At 35.8% G+C, this 8932-nt stretch overlaps 1 non-coding gene across 1 annotated transcript; it reads left to right on the forward strand.

The window, feature by feature from the left end:
- The first annotated feature begins 242 nt into the window (after window positions 1-242).
- On the forward strand, window positions 243-349 carry LOC148213132 (small nucleolar RNA R71). Its single transcript, XR_015793037.1, has one exon. It is a non-coding gene; the product is annotated as a small nucleolar RNA R71 (small nucleolar RNA).
- The last annotated feature ends 8583 nt before the right edge of the window (window positions 350-8932 follow it).

The following is an 8932-nucleotide window of genomic DNA, read 5'->3' on the forward strand; positions in this document are numbered from 1 at the left end:
TCTCTTTTTGCATCGAGGTCGCAATGTCCAGAGCCAAAACTCCAGCTGGATCTTGCTTCTTTGGTGCTGCCCTAGATCTTTGCGAACACCATAGTTCGTTGTGTGAAGCTAAGTCATTTAGGATGTCGACTATCTCGTTGAATGTCTTCTTTGTAAAGGCTCCGTTGGCAGCATTGTTTAGCATCATCTTAGTAGGATGATCTAAACCTCTAAAGAAATGTTCTATCTGGATGCATGCCGGCAAGCCATGGTTCGGACATTTCCTGATTAGTTCTTTAAATCTTTCCCACGCCTCGTGAACATGTTCACGATCATACTGTCTAAAGGAGATGATCTCCTCTCTGATATCAGCGTGGCGAGTAGGTGGGAAGAATTTTATTAAGAACTTCTCCACTAACGACCCCCATGTGGTGATGGATCCCGGTGGAAATGGATTGAGCCATGCTCTAGCTTGGTCCTTCAAAGAAAATGGAAAAAGTGTTAGTCTAAGAGCATCGTCTGTTATACGAGGTAATCGAAATGCATTTGCAATTTGAATGAATGATTTCAGATGATCATGTGGATCCTCATGTTCCTGCCCTCCAAAATGTCCAATTGTCTGCAACATTTGGAACATCATTGGTTTCAGCTCAAAGTTTGCGTGGGCTGGAATAGGGTTGACTATCCCTGAATCAAAGTTCTGAAAAGCTGTGGCGGCATATTCTCGCATTGCCACGTCTCTGTTGTCCGCCATCTGGATATGGTTGAATTCATTATTTCTTGTGTGATCCCTCATATTACCGTTAACAGCAGGTGGATCAACCGAATCACGAGGTGGAATATCTGTCATTGATGTGCTCGTACTCTCTACCTCACTTTCAGGATTGATTTCACCTTCTCTCTCTTTTTGCTTTTCTAGTTGTTTTCGAAGTCTTTGCTCCTTTCGAGTTTTTCGAAGGGTCCGCTCAATCTCAGGGTCAAGGGGTAGAAGAAAAGATCTTGTGCTCATGCACTTTAACTTACCCTTGTGAGATAAATGACCAAAAATATAGAACAAAAACGGTGGATGAAAATTACACCCAACAACAATTCACAAAAATAAAAACTAAGAGAATTTGAAACTAATTTTAAAACTAAAGTTCCCGGCAACGGCGCCAAAAACTTGACTGGCGTTATGCTGAACGCACACACTAAGCGTGGTAACAATTCTATAGATCCAAGCGCACACCTGTCAGAGTAATATAAAATGGATGGAGTATCCAAGTATCGATCCTCAAGGACTTCTAAATAATTTCCAAACTCTAAAGTTTTAATGAATAGTGAACGTTGAAATGAGTGATTCTTGTAAAATGGGAAGTGGTCACAAATAATGGTTTTGGATTTGGGATTTGGTCTTATAATGGTAAAACCTAGCCCGAATTACTTCAAGTTAGCCAACAAATAATCAAGGATACGCTAAGGACGAGGGACTACAAGCTCGTGTATGGCGCTAAGGATTTGATCCTTACAGGATACACTGACTCTGACTTCCAAACAGACAAGGATTCAAGAAAATCCACGTCGGGGTCAGTATTCACTCTTAACGGAGGAGCGGTAGTTTGGAGAAGCATCAAACAATGATGCATCACAGACTTCACCATGGAGGCTGAGTATGTTGCAGCTTGTGAAGCAGCAAAAGAGGCGGTTTGGCTTAGAAAGTTCTTGACAGATTTGGAAGTCGTTCCAAACATGAACTTGCCCATCACACTTTATTGTGATAACAGTGGTGCTGTGGCAAATTCTAAAGAACCTTGAAGCCACAAGAGAGGCAAACATATCGAAAAGAAGTACCACCTTATACGGGAGATAGTGCAACGAGGAGATGTGATCGTCACAAAGATAGCTTCGAAGCACAACATTGCTGATCCTTTTACGAAGGCTCTCACGGCTAAAGTGATTGAGGGCTATCTAGAAAGTCTAGGTCTACGAGCATTGTACAGTTAGTCTAGGGCAAGTGGGAGAAATGTAATGGGTATAGAGTATGTCCTAGTTTATTGTATTTTCCCTTTGCTTTATGATAACGTACACCCACTCGAGTTTAGTTCAAGTGGGAGTTTGTTGGGTGTGTTGCCCTAAACTCGTAGTTTGTATTTTGTGTAAAAACAAAGTATATTCAATAAAGTTTTATTCAATAAATTTGTTGTTGAATTCATAGCATTGCATTGTCCAAAATCCAATAAACTAAACATCCGAGGTTATTTTAGTGTAACCGGGACAGTATATGTACTGGGTATATATTTGATATACAGGGTATATAATTGATATACCCCTGATATACGAGGTATATATTTGATATACCCTGATATACAAGTGGATAATGTCCCGTGGATAACCTAAAAGGTCTATAGTATATGGATAAGGCTGGGTACCTTATCCTGGCAACACTATGGATACGGCCCACTCTGTAAAGGTTACAGACGACTCGATCCAGGTCGTTCATGTAGAGACATGCGAGTGGTGGTATCCTATACAATGAGTTTGTATAAGACCGGACCACGAAATAGCCAATCTTTAGATGTAATACCGTTAACAATAGATTGTTGTTTCTTAGGATGACCAATCAACTCATTCTCAATCCAGAGTGAGTTATGAACTCCTGCCCGTGAGGGCTCGTCCTTTGATCTGTAATGGTGAGAGTGGCACAAGTTGCCGACTCAACATTCTTTCCATTTTGGGGACGAGACCGAGTGGGGAGCTGGGAACATAACTTCACAAGATGGAATTCACTCCTCTCCGACTTTAGGGGAGTAGATGAGTGTTGCCTTAAATGCTGACTCCGAGACTTGAACAAGGGGCCCCACCCTCTCATTGGCCCGAGAGGGACTTCTGGTTATTGGTCAGACCATAACCGGGTTGTTCAATAGAGGAGCAATGATATTTAAGGAGTAAGATGTAACTCAGGGGTAAAATGGTAATTTGACCCAACTTGAGTTACGAGCACTCGTGAAGGATTGACTCGTCATTAATGGTCGTATATCCATGGACACGAAAACATTCTGTAGTGAGAAGAGTGCAATTGCGGGTCTTTATTGGAATGACCCGTAGTTAACGAATCTTGATTAACTCGGTCAATGAGTTTGACTGATTAATCTTGCATTCTTGGAGCTTCTGATCTGTAGGTCCATTAGGTCCCCTTGCTAGCTCATAATGGGTAAAACGAAGATCAAGTTTTTGGAAGAATTTGAATTGTTCAAATTACGTAAGGGATTATATGTATATTTATACATTATAATATATAGTTAATTATAAATTAAAACTATATATTGTGAGAGAAATTATTTGAATGAGATTCAAATAAAATTAATATGAATATGATTCATATTAAAACTATAGGTTAAAAATAATGTGCATAAGATGTACATTACAACTATAGGTTATGCGACAGAAATGTTTTAGAATATGATTCTAATTTTATAATAAATAATTAAGTGTTAATTATTTATTTGATTTATATATATATTTATTAATTAATTATTAATTGGATTAATAACCAATTAATAATTAATTATATTTATTAATTAATATGATTAATTAATAAATTATATATATATATATATTAATTATTATATATATATTAATTAATATTATTAATTGGTAATATTAATATATAAATTAAAAATTCACTCCCCTGCAATTTTGGGGAGTGGGCAGTTAAGTGACGTGGGGTAACTCCCCACGTCACTGCTTTTTGTTCTTCCTTTTGCAGTTCTGCAAAATACAAGAGAATAGAAAAAAAAAAGTTGAACTGCCAATTCTCTTTCAATCGATCTCTCTCAAACTCTCCCTCTCGTTCCAAGGAAACGCTCCCACAAGCGTGATCTCGAAACCCAAGAGGATAGTAAGGAAGATTCAGCGGTGGTGTTCGAGAGAAATTCATTGAAGAAAAGTTCTTCAAAGGTATAATATTTCCCCCTTTTTTTTCTTCTTGCACATTTTGATTTTGTTGCCTATATATCACGAACAACGGTCCGCTTCTGCTCCGGGATTCACATCCCTTCATGGGCTTGGTCAAATCGTTCAAACGTTGACTTTGGGTCGAGCTTGGATCAAGTTTGAGTTGGACTTGGGTCACCCATTGGGCTTTGAGTCTGATGATGAGGATGACTAACAAGTGTAGAGATAAAAGAAAAATACCATAAACTGTTAGTAGAATATTCTAGAACAATTACTGTCGATGTTCTCAAAAAATCTTTCCACAGTCAATTTGTGTTTGCCGAAACAACATATGGACTAAGACTTGGTTGAATATGTATCTTATTGTATTTGATAATGTATAATTTTATATTTACTACGACTAATCCTGTAATGTGGTAGATTTGGTAGTGTTGCTTAGGGAAGAATTATATCATGTTGGATGTCTTGTATTTAAGATAAGGTAGATGGTATTTCCAATATAGTATGGAATTTCTTGAATAAATCTTGGATTTTGTTGGGAAATTAAGCACTCCAAACAATTCTTTGTTCCATAGTTATATCTAGTTATCTAAGCACATCACGCAACACAAATATATATATATATATAATATACGGAAAGCAATAAACGACACAAGAATTTATACTGGTTCACCCCAACAGTTTATGAACTACTCCATTCTTCCCCTCAGATGCAAGTTCCACTAAAATATGATATTAAATATAAAGCACTCAAATATCTACTCGAGATATTCACCTTATAGTAGTCCCAACAAATGCCCCCTACCTTTTAAGTATTTAACACAATATACTTAGGTATAGGAATGAAAAACCTCAGCAATAGACACGAACACGAGTTGTCGACGACTCACTACAACCCAAATGTTCCTCGCTTGTCTCTCTGCCTCACTACTAATGCCGTTGCTGTTGGATTGGTATGACCCTAGAGATGATGAATAGGGTTTAATTAAACTTACAAACTTTTTAGCATGGTGGGCTCAAATTTAAACAATTATATAAATTTTTTTACAAATAAATAATTTTAACACAAAATTAATCAATAAATTAGAAATATATTTCAAGCACCCTAATTAATCCAAATGTAAATATTGCACATATACATGAACAACAAATTATAGCAATTAATTCATGCAACAAATAAAAATATAAAATTAATTGCACAAATTAAATAAGATAGGGATAGAGAAAATGTGTAAGGACACATTGGACATGGGTTTTTTTAAAAAACAGAAAAGAAAAAAAAAAGAAATTCGGATTTTGGAAAGCTATTCATCTTTAAGGTTATTTTGGTCCTTTGGTGTAAAAGAAAAAAAAAGGAAAATGTTGGGATCCAAAGATGAGGGCATGTGTAAAGTGTTTTGCAATTGTACATGTGACGTGTGGTGTTAAAAAAAAAAAAGAAAAGAAAAGAAACGATAATTAAAGAAAAGGAAAAAGGGTAGAAAAGAAAGAAACGAAATGGAGGAAAAAAAAACTCTATGCTTCTCCTTGATTGAGTTCAAAAACTAGAGAAAGAGACAGAGTTCGACAAATCAGGTTAAGAAGCTTGATTCAAAGTGCTGAGAATGTGAATTTAGGTAACTTTATAGAGATTAAAGCTTGAGAATCCCTAAATTATAGGACTTTTTGCTAATGTTAAATGGTGAATTTTTTGAAATAAAGAGTCCTTTTGAGATTTATGGATTTTTCTTGAATAGTAAGAACTAAGAACATTTGTTATTCTTAGTTGAAATGACAATGGATTAGGATGATCAATTAAGTGGAGAATCTGTGAGTTTGTTATTTGGGTTTCCAATGGAAATTTATAAAGAGAAATCATGAAGCAAGTATTAAGTGTTCGCTGGGACCATTGAAGAAGAAAGAGGAAAATAGAAGGTTGAGAATAATGATAGAACAAAATGCTAGTGTATGAGGCACTTTGGCTGAGAAAAGAAAAGGAAAAAAAGTATAGAGGGAGGAAGGAAGAAGACCATGAAGAAGAAGAAAGGGGAGATAGTGGGGTCCACCTTAAAATGGAGGGTTGTTGTGAATAAAAATAAATATGAAAAGAAAATCGGTAACAAGAAAAATGGGTCATCACGTTGGAAGTTGGAAGCAAGATAAATTGCTTGGTTGTGGGTCTCACTTGTAAGGTAGTGTGAAAGAGAAGAAGTGATGATTTTAAATGAAGAGAGAGAATGTGGATTTGGATAATTGATTTATTTTGAAGTTATTGTGATTTTATTGGAATTAATTTATGTTGGAATTAAGTAAAATAATTTGATATTGGATTGATATTTCAGGTAAAGCAGAATTTGGAACAGCATACGATCCGGTTTAAAGGATTTGTGAGTGGTTATTTTATTAAACGTTTTTTGGATACTTATGATAGACTTTCTGAGAAATTATATATATTATGTATGATTTAGCATTTCTACTGAGAATGGAAGAAAATGTGTTCGTCAGAGAATTTAGAAATGTTTTATGATTTTAAGGAAATGTTTAAAGCTTATGAAAGGTATTCAGAAAGAAATTTCATAAATGATTTTAGAATTTCATGAAATGTTCTTAGAAATAAAGATTTTAGAAATGATTTGAGAAAGTTAGAAAATGGATTAGAAAGAAGAAGAAAAGAATTTTAGAACAGTTTATGAGAATAGTTTTCAAACCACCATGTTATTGTATCAAGGTGATTACCCGTATGCTACGTGAATCTGTTTCAATATTATACCTAGAAATAGAAGGTCTTTGGGACCATTTGACTCCACGTGTTGAAAGAATTATTCTGCTGTGTGTATTGAGATTACTCTATGCTAGTAGACCAGAATAGAATATGGATACATGTTTAGTGTTCAGTTTTATCTATCTGTTTTATGTTTGAAAGAAGAATGTTTTATATGTTTTATAATGTGTTTTAGAGCAGGTTGAGAAGTTTGGCGTAACTAGGTCGCATGGGACACATGTGAATGCCGGGGCAATTAGGGCCAAATTCGGATTCCAAATCCTGGTCCGAATCTTGGACTGGAAAGCGTTGTCTTTTCAGTTTACGTAGAAAGAAATGTTGTTACAAGTTTGATCTTGAGAAAGTTTACTAAGCTTTTAGTTGCTCACGTTTTATGAAATTTAAATGAGAATGTTTGTTTCTTCATATTTATGAAGTTTGTTTTAAGATTTGAATTTTTAGTTGTTTATGAAAGAAATTTTACGAAATTATTTTCTTATAACTTAGCACTCACTGTGCTTTCCAGCTCACTGTTTATGTTTTGTTTTTCCCCCTAGGTTATTATACATGAGTATCTAACTTTCTGAGTTTCAAGGAGAATTTAGTTCAGCTTCTGCCATTGAGAGTATTTGAGGATTTGCATATCACTTTGTACGTACATGTAGTTATTATAAAACTGTTATCACCCTTTTGATAGAAGAGAATGCTTAGAATAGATGTAAGAATGGTTATTGTGTAAATAATATTATTTTATTGTGCATCCATTCAGAGCTTGTTAGTCAAAGATCAGGTCAAGATTAAGAGAAGTTGACCATGGACTTTGTAGTTACTCGGGGTCTGTAGTCGACGCTACTCGTTCTAGGGCTAGTAGGTGTTTGGGACAGGTCGTGTCAAAATGACACCGAAAATTTATAGTGGTTTGGCAACAACCGGCCTACTACACTTCCCAAGCTTCTCTTGGGTGTTCAATTGAAGAATTCGACTCTTTCCACGGCTTAGAGTCCAACTGGTACAATGTTCTTTTTCCGGGAGCAAGAACAAACCCAATCCTTTCCACGGTTCAAGATCAAACCATTACAATACTCTTTTCCGGGCTCAAAGGCAACCGTTCCAAGAATTGGAATTTTGAATGCACAAGCTGACCAACTCTCTCAAATAGTAGATATACAAATTTTCACTCACAAATTTGTAAGAAAAAATCTTACAAATAAAAGCCCTCAAATGACTAAGAGAAAATAAAATTACAAGTTCAAGGATCTCTCAAAAGGAAATCTCTCACAAGAATTGAAACATAAATTAAAGCTTTTAGAGAGATGAACAATGGATTAGGGGTGAACATCGGTTGGGCGGAGTTGGTTTTTTGCCAAAACCACCGCTGAAAACTAACAACGTCATGGAAACCGACTTCTTTTAGCAGGAACATTCATCCGATCGACCAAAGAGTCGGTTCAATCAGTCGGTTTAGTCAGTTTTACTATTTTTTTCCTACCCAAAAAGAGAAGTCGCTTTACACAAATGGTGACCTCTGTGGCGATGACTGACGCTAAGGTGAGGCTACGACGACAACCTGGGTTAAGGTGAGACTGCGGCGACGACCCACGTTGGCGGTTGAAAGTGTTGCGGTGCTGTTAAAGTGTAAATAAGAAAAAAAATGAAGATGAAACTTGAACTTGAAAATATGGTGAGAGGGTGGGGTGAGGACCACAAGGATTGAAATTAAATAAGAAAACAAACACGTTCAAATTTGAAGAAGAAGAAAAAAAAGTTAAAGAAGAAGGATGAAGAATAAGAAAAGGTCGGACGGCGCACAAGAAGGAGAAAAAGAAAAAATGATAAGATATGGGGAAGGGGAAAGGTTAGAAAATGGCTAGAATAGGGTTAGGATAGTTATTAAGAATTAAAATATAATATAAATTAAAAAAAAAACCAGTAGATTGTTTGTTGGGAAGTGGAAACTGGTGCACAGCACTTCCTTTATATATATATTTTTTCAAATTTCAGTCGGTTGGTCGGAAATGTATTTTTCTAACACTCCGATCAACCGATTAGTTGGTTCTAAAATTTCAGAACCGACCATCGACCGAGCATTCCATGAAACCAGCTGACCAACCTTATTTTTGTCAATTTTGGTCGGTTGGCTCGGTTTTTTGGACCTCTTTGCTAACTCCTATAATTGATGAATTGGAGACAAAATTGGGAGAGAAAATGTTCAATTTTGAGAGAGAAGTGGTGTTCAAATATAAGAAAGAAAATAGTTTGAAATTGATTTGAAATCAAAAT

This window comes from Momordica charantia, assembly GCF_013281855.1.
Source record: "Momordica charantia cultivar OHB3-1 chromosome 1 unlocalized genomic scaffold, Mcharantia_2.0 BLBB01000001.1, whole genome shotgun sequence".
NCBI lineage: Eukaryota > Viridiplantae > Streptophyta > Magnoliopsida > Cucurbitales > Cucurbitaceae > Momordica > Momordica charantia.